The following is a 12,532-nucleotide window of genomic DNA, read 5'->3' on the forward strand; positions in this document are numbered from 1 at the left end:
CTAACCGGCTTATATTCATATTGAAACTGAAGTATATTTGGATGGACACGAAACTCAGATAGATACTTCCTGAATGACTTTATTTTTAAGACTAAATTATAATGATATACAGTTTAAAAGAAGACAAGATAGTTAACAGGGTAGTTATGCTTAATGAGTAGTAAGTATCTGTAAGCACAAATATAACCTTTGGTAATAGGTAGTTCTAAACATAAATACCAAACACCTTTTCCCCTCGGGAAAAAGAATGAAAGATTAAAGCAAATAAAAGGATAAAGCAATCAATAATGAAATGGTTGCATAGCTTTGAATAAATAATTCAAAAACATATATAATACTATTAATCATTTTACATTCTAAAATAGTCAGGTGGTCTACTTTGTCTGGTAGACCTTCGAAGTTTTGGTAATTCAGATATCGAACTATCAGGTGAGTTATCAGAAGTTTTACCATTTTCATGTCCCGATATTTTTTCTGCAGCTGCCGCCTCCTTTTCTTCTACATTTGGGATTTCATTCTTCTCTGCACCTGCAACTGCATCGCCTAACTCTTCACGAGTATTTATGGAATCTTTTTGGTAATGGCGGGTCTGGATAGCTGACCAACTCTGAAAAATCACATGCTAAAAGTTCATTTTTGTTATCTTGAGAATCATTCGAGATCAGTCTCATTTGATCAATATGCCTCTTCCATATTAAGTTACTGTCCACTTGTACATTGTATGTGCATGGACTCAATTTAAGAACCACAACTCCTCGAGTCCATATGCCCTTCTTGGTATTTTGACGATAATCCCGAACCAGTACCGCGTCCCCTATATCGAGTTCCCACATTGGTTTCACGTTCTCTGAGGCTTTTCTTTCAATTCGCTCAGATGCATCTGGGTGTAGTAAATCAAGGCGAGTGCGTAACTGCCGACCCATGAGCTCTGCAGGCATGCGCTTTGTTGTACAGTGAGGTGTAGTTCGGTAAGTCAGTAGAAATTGACCCAACTTGGTATTTAAAGATGTATTACATGATTGCAATGTTCTCATCGCCCTTTTCAGTCCTTGTTTGAATGTTCTTACTGTATTTTCGGCCTGCCCATTACTGCTTGGGTGATAAGTGGGTATCAGTATATGGTTTACACCATTTTGGGTCATGAATTCTTTAAATTCCTTAGCCACAAACTGTCTTCCATTATTATCAGACACGAGCTCTACACAAACCCCATGATGAGCAAATACCCGCCGCATGATCTCGATGGTATTCATAGTTGTAACTGATTTCATTGGGTGTACTTCTGGCCATTTTGAATATGCGTTGGTCATAATGAGGTACATTTGTCTCAGGAATGGTCCTGTGAAATCAACATGTACTCTTTTCCACGGACCAGAAGGCCATTTCTACGGATTACCCTACTCTTTTCCACGGACCAGAAGGCCATTTCCACGGATTACCCTCAGCACGAGTCTGCATTGGTTGAGTAGCCTGACAAGCAGAGCACCCTTGCACAGTTTTCAATATCTTGATCGATATTCGGCCACCACACATGCAAGCGAGCTAATCCTTTCATCCTAACAATCCCCGGATGACCACCATGTAGCTCTTTTAAGATTTGAATCCTATATCTCGACGGTATTACCACCCCTGCACCCCGTAGAAGACATCCCTCTTCAATTGAAAACTCACGCTGACGGCCATGGAAGGGTTTCAGTTCCTGTGCTATGTCCTCAGAGTCTGGCCATCCATTTCTTATATAATATAAAGCTCTAGCCAGAACAGCATCATGCAAAGTTTCTCTTGCAACAGATTTCGCAGTTACAGGAAGAGAGTTCACCTAGTGCCTGTTAAATGCAGTTGCTTCTTGTGTCCAGTTTACAAGCTTATCTGATGCATCGGAGTCACAATCTGGTAAAGGTAACCGTGAGAGTGCATCAGCATTTCCATTGTCACTTGAACGACGTAATTCAATGTCATAATCATAAGCTGCTAACTGTATAGCCCAGAGTTGTATTCTTGCAGCTGCAAGGACTGGAATGCCCTTCCTGGGTCCCAGAATGTATGACAGTGGTTTGTTATCTGTAATAAGGGTGAATTTACAACCATATAAATATTGATGAAACCCTCACGCTCAATTTGGGAATAGTTACGTTCAGTGGGTGTTAACATTCTTCATGCATAAGCAATTGGTCTCTCTCTGTTACTGGTGATATGGGAAAGCACTGCTCCAAGTCTTTAGGGTGATGCATCTACTGCCAACGTCACAGGTTTACTCAAATCATAGTGCACTAATACTCTTGTTTCAGTGGTCAGCATTTTTTTAATCTTGGAAAAAGCTCTTTCACACACTACTGACCAATGCCATTTCCTGTCTTTATGCAGTAATTCCGTGAGAGGCGCTGCGACTGATGAGAGATTTGGCACATGGCAACGGTAATGGTTCACCAGCCCTGGAAGGATTGCATTTTAGACCTTCATTCTGGCCTGGGTGCCTCCTTGATTGCTGCAATGGCATCCTCCGTCATATGGATAAGCTCTTCATCCACAATGAAACTCAAATATTTCAAGGAGGGCTTCATAAATTCACATTTCGACAAATTACATTTCAACCCATTGATGTGCAACCGCTCAAGTACCTTTTCAAGATTGTGTAAATGTTCAGCTTCGGTTCTCCCTGTAAGACTAATATCATCTATGTTGCATCCATAAGGTACTCCTTGCAGAACTTTCTCCATTAAAGACTGAAAAAGTTGTGGTGCTGCTGAGACACCATATGGTAAACGTGTACAGTATATCTGTACAAACCAAGTGGTGTGTTAATCGTGGCATATTTCCTAGATTCCTCATCTAATTCCACTTGCTGATAAGCTTGCGATAAATCTAACTTTGAGAAAGTTTTTCCACCGTTCAGTCACTGGTATAGTTCATCTGGATTTGGCATTGGATGTTCAGGGTTTTCCATATAACGATTTATGGTGACCTTGAAGTCACCACAGATCCTAATAGAACCATTTTCTTTTGAAACTGGCACTATCTGTGCCGCCCACTCACTATAGTCAACTTTCTCAATAATTCCTTCCAATTCTAGTCTTTTAAGTTCTGCATTCACAGCATCCCTGATTGCATAAGGAACTGTCCTTGCTTTATAAAGGATTGGTTTTGCATCCTTTCTTACACGAATATGAGCCTTTATATTTTTGGCTGTACCCAGTTCACCATCAAAGACATCACCATATTTCCTTAACAGTTCTTCTAACTTTGAGGTTTTCAGAATACCAGAATGCAGATGATTTACAGCTAACTTTTTCCCAGTCAAATTTTGCAAAATGCAGCTAATCCCTACTGAATAAGGCAGGTCCATTCCCCTGTATCACATACAATGGCACTTCCTCCACTCTGTGTCCATGAACTTCCATAGTTATGTAGCATATCCCGACGACTTCTATTTTTTCTCCCGTCATGGTTTTCAGCACGATATCGCTGGATTGAAGTAATGTATTTTTCAGATGTTTAGCGTAGAACTCTTTACTTATCAGTGACACAGAAGCTCCCGTGTCCAATTCCATATCAATTGGTGTCCCATTTAATTTAACTTTCTCTATTATCTCTGGAACCTTATTGTGTCTTGCTTTCATTTTCTTCACGCAGTATTTCACTGTATGCACCAATTCATCCTGTAGTTTTCACTCTAGTTTCTTCTTCCGAGCCGCTGGTCTCCTCCTCTGCCATGTTGACCGTCGATCGTTTCCTTCCTTGTCTTCCATATTTCCAATTTCGATTGACTGTGGTGTGATTTTCTATTCGGCACATTCTAGGAAAGTGTCCTTTTTTATGACACCCATTACACTCAGTATCCTTATGGAAACAAACATCAGCCTTATGGTTTGTCTTCCCACAACGGTAACACTGAAGGAGAGAAGTTTTCGGCCCAACAACTTTTTTTACCTCCTGAATCTTCGTGACGTTTTCATCAGCCATTTCCTGACTTAGCGCAATCGAAAATGCTTTCTTTAAGTCAAGCTCCTGTTCACTTAATAGTTTCCTCTGTGCCGAGCGGTTGGCCAATCCAATAACAAACAAATCTCTTAAAACTTCCTCTTGAAAAGCACCAAACTTACATGTTTCCGCCAATTTCCGTTGCTCCGTTGCATAATCAGTGATGGATTCTCCTGGACGTTGTTTCCTAATGTAAAACATGAAACGTTCAGCTATCAGGATGGGTTTTGGGTGGAGGTGATTTTTCAAAAGCTCAGTAAGTTCTCGATAAGTCCTTCATGAGGGCTTATTAAGGGCAAACATTGTTTTCAGAAGTCCATATGTAGGAGCTCCGACGGCGCTCAAGAAAACAGCCCGTTTCTTATCTTCCTCTGTTATGTCATTTGCTAAGCAGAACCGATGAAACCTTTCGGCATAATCTTCAAAGTCCTCGAATTTGTCATATGCTGCTATATTACCCAAATGCGCCATCCTTAATTTTCCCTTTCGTGAGTCAGTTCCTCGTCGCCATTGAAGTATATTTGGATGGACACGAAACTCAGATAGATCCTTCCTGAATGACTTTATTTTTAAGACTAACTTATAATGATATACAGTTTAAAAGAAGACATGATTAGTGAGTAGGAAGTATCTGTAAACACAAATATAACCTCTGGTAATAGGTAGTTATAAACATAAATACCTAACAGAAACTATAATTTAATGTTTCGTTTAGAAACAAGACATTTTCCTGCCTGATATTATTCTATTATCAATAATTCCGTATAAATTTGCCCTATCGAAGAATCCAAATATCCTATGATGACATACATAACCACACATCCGTGTATATATATATATATATATATATATATATATATATATATATATATATATATATATATATATAAATCTATTACTTATCCACTGCAGAACAAAGGCCTCAGACGTGTCCTTCCACTTGTCTCAGTTTGTTGTCTTTCTATGCCAGTCCACACCTGCAAACTTTCTTAGTTTGTCAATCCATTGTCTTCTCTTCCTTCCCCTGCTTCTTTTTGCAATCTTTACAATATGGAGCCATTCTGTTATGGTAAAGTCCATCTATTTGTCATTCTCATTATATGTCCTTCTTATGTCCATTTTTTTTACTTACATATTGTTAGAATATCCTCTACTTTAGTTTGCTCTCGTATCCATGTTCCTCTTTTTCTGTCTCTTTGTGTTATTCTCCATCATTATTCTTTCCAAAGCTCTTTGTGTGTAACTAGCTTGTTCTAAGGCTCCAATTTTCTGATGCATAAGTTAATACTGGTAGGACCATCTGGTGAAATACTTTTCTTTTCAAAGAAATTGTCATTTTACATTTCATAATCTAATTTTTTGTTTATCAGAAGCTCTCCACCCCGTGTTTATCCTTCTTTTGATTGCGGTCTCGCGTCGAGGGGGAAACAACCACTGTCCGTCTTAAGTACCTATATTTATTAACAATCTCTAGAGGTTCCTCTTTAACTTATATATATATATATATATATATATATATATATCATCATCATCATCATCATCATCATCATCATCTCCTCCTACGCCTATTGACGGAAAGGGCCTCTGTTATATTTCGCCAGTCATCTCTGTCTATAGCTTTTAAATCAGTACTTCTCCAATCGTCCTCTCTTTCACGCTTCATAGTCCTCAGCCGTGTAGATCTGGGTCTTCCAACTCTTCTAGTGCCTTGTGGAGCCCAGAGGAAGGTTTAGTGAACTATTCTCTCTTGGGGAGTGCGAAGAGCATGACCAAAACATCTCCATCTGCCCCTCACCATGATCTCGTCCACATATGGCACTCGAGTAATCTCTCTTATAGTTTCATTTCTAATCCTGTCCTGCCCTATAACTCCTAATATTCTTGTGAGGGCTTTGATCTCAAATTTACAAAATCTGTTGGATATTGTTTCATATATATATATATATATATATATATATATATATATATATATATATATATATATGTAAATATATATATGTATGTATGTTTGTATATATGTGTATATATATATATATATATATATATATATATATATATATATATATATATATATATATATATACATATAATCATCTTTGCCTATCCTAACAGTGTCTGGCAGTAAATCATATGATATTGGAGAGAATATGTTCGAGGAAGTCATAAATTCTTAGGAGATAATATGAAACCGCATAAAAGAAGTCCATGGTAGTCTTAATTTAGTCTGCAGAACATTTGAGATTGAGTATCACATTACTAGTTGGCAATAGCGATAGTTATCATCAGAGAAAATTGTACCAAATTGCTTGTTTATAAAATGCTCTCAGATTAAATTATTTGTTTTTTGGATAAGGATTTTACATTTTGTACCTCAGATGTTTATAAATCTGAGATCATTACTTAACGGTATTGCGTTTCAAGATGATTATAACTAGACTTTTCAATCATATTTTTAAAATGATGGCTTCGTATTTTTACGTTGTATGAAAAGGTACATGTAATCGTAATAATGATTCTTTAAGAATAAATATTTTCTGGTAGAAATTGTACTTCATGTATATTTTCTCCTGATACTGCGATCTGTATCGCAACACTTTAGTAGCGAGATCACTACTTTGCCAGCTCCACCATTCCTCGTGTCAGCCTCTTTGTCATATGACCGAATAGAGCAGCTTCCTTTTAGTTTAGCATAGGTATGCCCCGACATCCCACATAATGGCATCTTCATCTCCATGGCAACGCATCTCGTAAGGTAAAGTTATCCCTGGAAGTTTTGGAGCCTCAGTTTTCTTCCATTATACTTCAGAGTCTAATGGCTATTCGGAACAACCCCCAAAAACTTGTATAATTAAAACAACTTATCATGCTTTAATGACTGCTATTAACCAGTAGGCGGGCTTCCTCTAATTATTAAGACATCTGAATAGAAGAAAAACGACTCTATTACGCGCTGAATCAAGGGTTATAATTCCTTATTTTACCCGTGATGGATCGATGTAATTAATGTTTCCCAGGGTCGAGAAGTTAGACCACGAGCTTTGATATATAAGATAAATTTTAGAATGGAGATTGGGAGATCTCCTTCGCCGGATGGGGAGTGGCAAGGGGTATGGTTTTAGCACTCTGTACAGCACACACAGCTTTGCCTTTGTTTCCCTTCTCGCCTTTTTAGGATGTGTTTAGAGTTGGGGTAAAGGAATAACAAGGTGATAAGAGAAAAGAGAGCTGAAAGGAATCACTTATTATTGCCATAATTAAGAATAGTGAGGATACGTAGTATGGAAATATTGTGCACGTAAAAGACAAGGGGATCATTAATTGGGATAAAATCCTTTGATGTGGTCATAAAGCATAAGGAATATCGCAATAGAAGATTTCAGTCCATTATACTGAGAAGAAAAATTGATATCGCTGGATAATTAGGAATGAGGAAATGTTGCAATTATCTATATGGCTGTGTTTCCTTGTGACCAATACCAGGAAAGTTTTTATTATTATTATTATTATTATTATTATTATTATTTACTAAGCTACAACCCTAGTAGGGAAAGCAGGATGCTATAAGCCCAAGGGCTCCAACAGAGAAAATAGCACAGTGAGGAAAGGAAATAAGGAAAAACTGAATTATGTTTAAGAACAATAACAACATTAAAATAAATATTTCATATATAAACTATAAAAACTTGAAAATAACAAAATGGTAAAATCTTAAAAATAACAAGAGGAACAGAAACAAAATAGAATAGTGTGCCGTCAAGCTTTAATTATTCCACGTTAACTAACTAATATGCCTGAGGAAGACTTAAGCAACGTTTGCACTCGCAAGGTATTTTAGAACTCGTGAACTGGATATTCTACTGACTTAGTAATTCCTTCCTAACATTCACAGCATTCTTTGTTTTCGAGAAACGTTTACCCTGTCTTTTTTACGAAACGTATCATAGCTAGTAGCATTGGCTGATTTGGACAGTTTTGATTTTCCTCCAAACTAAAAACAGCTTCAGCAGATTAGATTGCGGATGAATTCCTAGAATTAATCGAACTTCACGACCTTATCGAATTGACAAGAACCCACGGTAAAACAAGGCAAGCTAAATTTAACAACGACGTATTTACTCGGGATATGTATGATGCTTGTTATATTATGGTTGTTGCCCGACCTTGTTTCAAAAATATCTACACTATTGTATGTAGGCTTCGAACAGAGCTATTACGTAAATTCAGAAATATATTCCTATATCTGTTATCCAAAAGTTAAAACTAACAATGTTCATTAGGTGTTACTTAGCTCACTTAGGCTATATATTGCATATATATATATATATAGAGAGAGAGAGAGAGAGAGAGAGAGAGAGAGAGAGAGAGAGAGAGAGAGAGAGAGAGAGAGAGAGAGAGAGAGGGCGGGGGCATTATATACATACAAATGATATATACTAGTATACATCCAGTAATATATATATACTATATATATATATATATATATATATATATATACATATACATATATGTATTGTTATTATTATTATTATTACTAGCCAAGCTACAACCCTAGTTGGAAAAGCAAGATGCTACAAGCCCAAGGGCTCCAACAGGGAAAATAGCCCAGTGAGGAAAGGAAATAAGGAAATAAATAAATGATGAGAATGAATTAACAAATCACTCTAAAAACAGTAACAGCGCAAAACAGATATGTCCTATATAAACTATTAACAACGTCAAAAACAGATATGTCATATATAAACAATTAAAAGACTCATGTCAGCCTGGTCAACATAAAATCATTTGCTTCAACTTTGAACTTTTGAAGTTCTACTGATTCAACAACCCGAGTAGGAAGATCACTCCACAACTTGGTAACAGCTGGAATAAAACTTCTAGAATACTGTGTAGTATTGAGCCTCATGATGGAGAAGGCCTGGCTATTAGAATTAACTGCCTGCCTAGTATTACGAACAGGATAGAATTGTCCAGGGAGATCTGAATGTAAAGGATGGTCAGAGTTATGAAAAATCTTATGCAACATGCATAATGAACTAATTGAATGACAGTGCCAAAGATTAATATCTAGATCAGGAATAAGAAATTTAATAGACCGTAAGTTTCTGTCCAACAAATTAAGATGAGAATCAGCAGCTGAACACCAGACAGGAGAACAATACTCAAAACAAGGTAGAATGAAAGAATTAAAACACTTCTTCAGAATAGATTAATCACCGAAAATCTTGTAAGGCTTTCTCAGTAAGCCAATTTTTTTTTTGCAATTGAAGAAGACACAGACCTAATGTGTTTCTCAAAAGTAAATTTGCTATCGAGGATCACACCTAAAATTTTAAAAGTAATACAAATTTAAAGAAACATTATCAATACTGAGATCCGGATGTTGAGGAGCCACCGTCCTTGACCTACTTACAATCATACTTTAAGTTTTGTTAGGATTCAACTTCATACCCCATAATTTGCACCATGCACTAATTTAAGCTAAATCTTTATTAAGGGATTCACCAACCCCAGATCTACATTCAGGAGATGGAATTGATGCAAAGAGAGTAGCATCATCTGCATATGCAGCAAGCTTGTTTTCTAGGCCAAACCACATGTCATGTGTATATAGTATGAAAAGTAATGCGCTAAGAACACTACCCTGTGAACACCGGATGTCACATTCCTATACTCACTATGGTGCCCATCAGCAACAACTCTTTGAGATCTATTACTTAAAAAATCAATAATAATGCTAAGAAACGACCCACCCACTCCCAACTGTTTCAGTTTGAAAACGAGGGTCTCATGATTAACACCGTCAAATGCAGCACTAAAATCAAGGCCAACCATACGAACTTCCTGACCGCAATCAAGGGATTTCTCTACAGCATTGGAGATTGTAAGAAGGGCATCACATACTCCAAGACCTTTACGAAAACCAAATTGCAAACTAGGGAGTAGATGATTACCTTCAGCAAACCTAGTAAGACGTTTTGCCAGAAGACGTTCAAAAACTTTAGATAATATGGGAGTTATGGAGATTGGGCGGTAATCAGCGGGACTTAAGCTACCACAAACACATTTACATTGAGGAGTAACATTACCAATTCCCCAACAAGTGCTAAAAGCTCCTCTTCTTGCTAACGTGCGTAAAATAACAGATAACTTTGGAGCTAAGAAATTAATCTCACGAGATCGAAAAGCTAAACTAGTTAGTTTAGCCTCAGGAAAACAGGAATGAGGAAGTTCAAGTATATATATATGTATGTGTATATATATATATATATATATATATATATATATATATATATATATATATACTTAAATGTATTTATACTTTACATATATATGTATATATATATATATATATATATATATATATATATATATATATATATACACACATATATGCATACATATACACATATATGCATACATATTTACATAGATACATACATATATACAGCAACGAGAGAGACAGGCACTGGAAACGCTCTGATAGGAAAATAACGAGAAATCCGACTGTCAAATAGCTTTGTAAAGTTCAATTCCTAGATTGAAGAATGAAATTACATGATTGTAAACTAGATGTCGGAATTTCGAGAAATTCTTTCATTTAGTTTTATGAATAAGACTGTAAATAATAAGGTACATTGTTTATTTAGGATATTGAACATTCAAGTGGTTTCATGAGGATTTTTATCAATTTCAACAATATTCAGTAAAAGCTCTGCAAACTAAACTGAGAAAGTGGAGGTAGAAATATTATAATTTAGACGATATGTAATTTATAGCGTTTTAAACATCTGGTCAAAGTAAAATTGTTCATTGTGAAATGGCCTATATAGAAAACAATTACCAAGTTTTTGGTGGCCTATTTGGTTACGTCCCTGACTGGTGATCGCCAGACTGGGGTTAGAGTTCCGTTCAAACTAAATTTCCTTTAGTGGCTACAACCTCACCATCCTTGTGAGCTAAGGATGGTGTGTTTGGGTGGAGCCTACAGATCTACCTGCTAAGTCATCAGCAGCCATTGCGTGTGCCTCCCTGGTTCTAGCTTAGATGGAGAGGGGCCTTTGGCGTTGATCTTTCATACACACAGATATATATATATATATATATATATATATATATATATATATATATATATATATATATATATATATATATATATATATATATATATATATATATATATATATATATATATATATATATATATATATATATATATATATATATATATATATATATGGTCAGTCTCTTAGGCATCGTCCTGCTTTCTAATGCAACGTCACTGTCCTTTGCCTATTCCATTCATGGCGACTTTTAAACCTTTAAAATACCAACGATTATTTGGGATGATGAGTATATGCCAGTATCCCCAGCAGTTGAGTTTTAGCTGTGTATAAGATGAAATACGTTGTTGAATGATGATATTAGTGAAAGTTTTGAATACTTTAAGCTAAAGTAGCCTTTTTAAATCATTTGCAAAACGCGTTACACCTGACAAGATTACAACCTAAAATTCTCATAAGTTTTCATAAGTAGGTGATCATATGTTTGCTGTAATACCTATGAGATTACAAGTAATATCGATTTTCCTGCATTTGTCTTGGCAATAAGTAATTTTTTTCTCTCTCTCTTTGAGTTTAGGAAAATACTCATTAAGTAATAGCTATCTTAATCATAAAAACTTTGACATGCATATAGGCTATATGGTAATTTGTAGCAAGTGATGTTTCTGTGTAATTTTTCCTACTGAAGATCATATATCCGTGAAAAAAAAAAAATCAGTGAGGTAGATATGAGAGAAAAACGGAATGACAAATTCCTTGTGAAACTGAAGCTGGTCTCGAGGCCTTATGTTCCATTAGCCATCGTAAGCCTCACGCGTTCATTTTCTAGTGTTCGTGATGATTGTGGATGATGAAACCGAGAAAATCATGTGGGTAGTGAGAGATTTACAGATGAAGGCGGCACACAATAAATCATTAAGGAACACATTAAACCTAAAGGTCTATGAGATGTAAACGAGGTAGAAATTTTTTTACATTTTCAAGTATGGCTTGAAGACGCAATTTTTTTTACAAGATTGATGATAAGTAATATCATAAAACATTCCCTATAAAGAAAGGACGTGACGGGTAACTAATCTCGGATATGGAATGCGAAAAAAAATATCGCAAGTCATGTGTTTAATGTTTGTTCACACGAGTCATCAGATCTGTACGTACTACAGCGATTCCCCCCCCCCCCACAAAAAAAAAAAAAAAAAAAAACCGTTCACCAATGAAATAGTATTTGATTTGGTCCATTATAATTAAGAATACTTTTGTATTTTTTATTAACAGTGGGTCAGAGGAATGTAGTATAAAGCTCTTTTTATGTTTAATATTGGGTGTTTTTTAAATGTTTTAAGTAGGTTAATTAGTTCAGTTTTTCAACCTGAATTCTGATACACCTATCATGAGCATAGAATCGTTTTGTTGAAGGTATCGTAATATACATCTTCGTATGTTACCCGCACATACTAGTTCCTTGAATATTCATATATGTCTTTCATAAAAGT

The 12,532-nt window shown here is 35.9% G+C and overlaps 1 long non-coding RNA gene across 2 annotated transcripts in view; it reads left to right on the forward strand.

Moving 5' to 3' along the window:
- The window catches only part of LOC137622197 (uncharacterized), a 229,672-nt gene that overhangs the window by 197,482 nt on the left and 19,658 nt on the right, over positions 1-12,532 (forward strand). The window lies entirely within an intron of this gene.

Source organism: Palaemon carinicauda, chromosome 2 (assembly GCF_036898095.1).
Source record: "Palaemon carinicauda isolate YSFRI2023 chromosome 2, ASM3689809v2, whole genome shotgun sequence".
Lineage (NCBI taxonomy): Eukaryota > Metazoa > Arthropoda > Malacostraca > Decapoda > Palaemonidae > Palaemon > Palaemon carinicauda.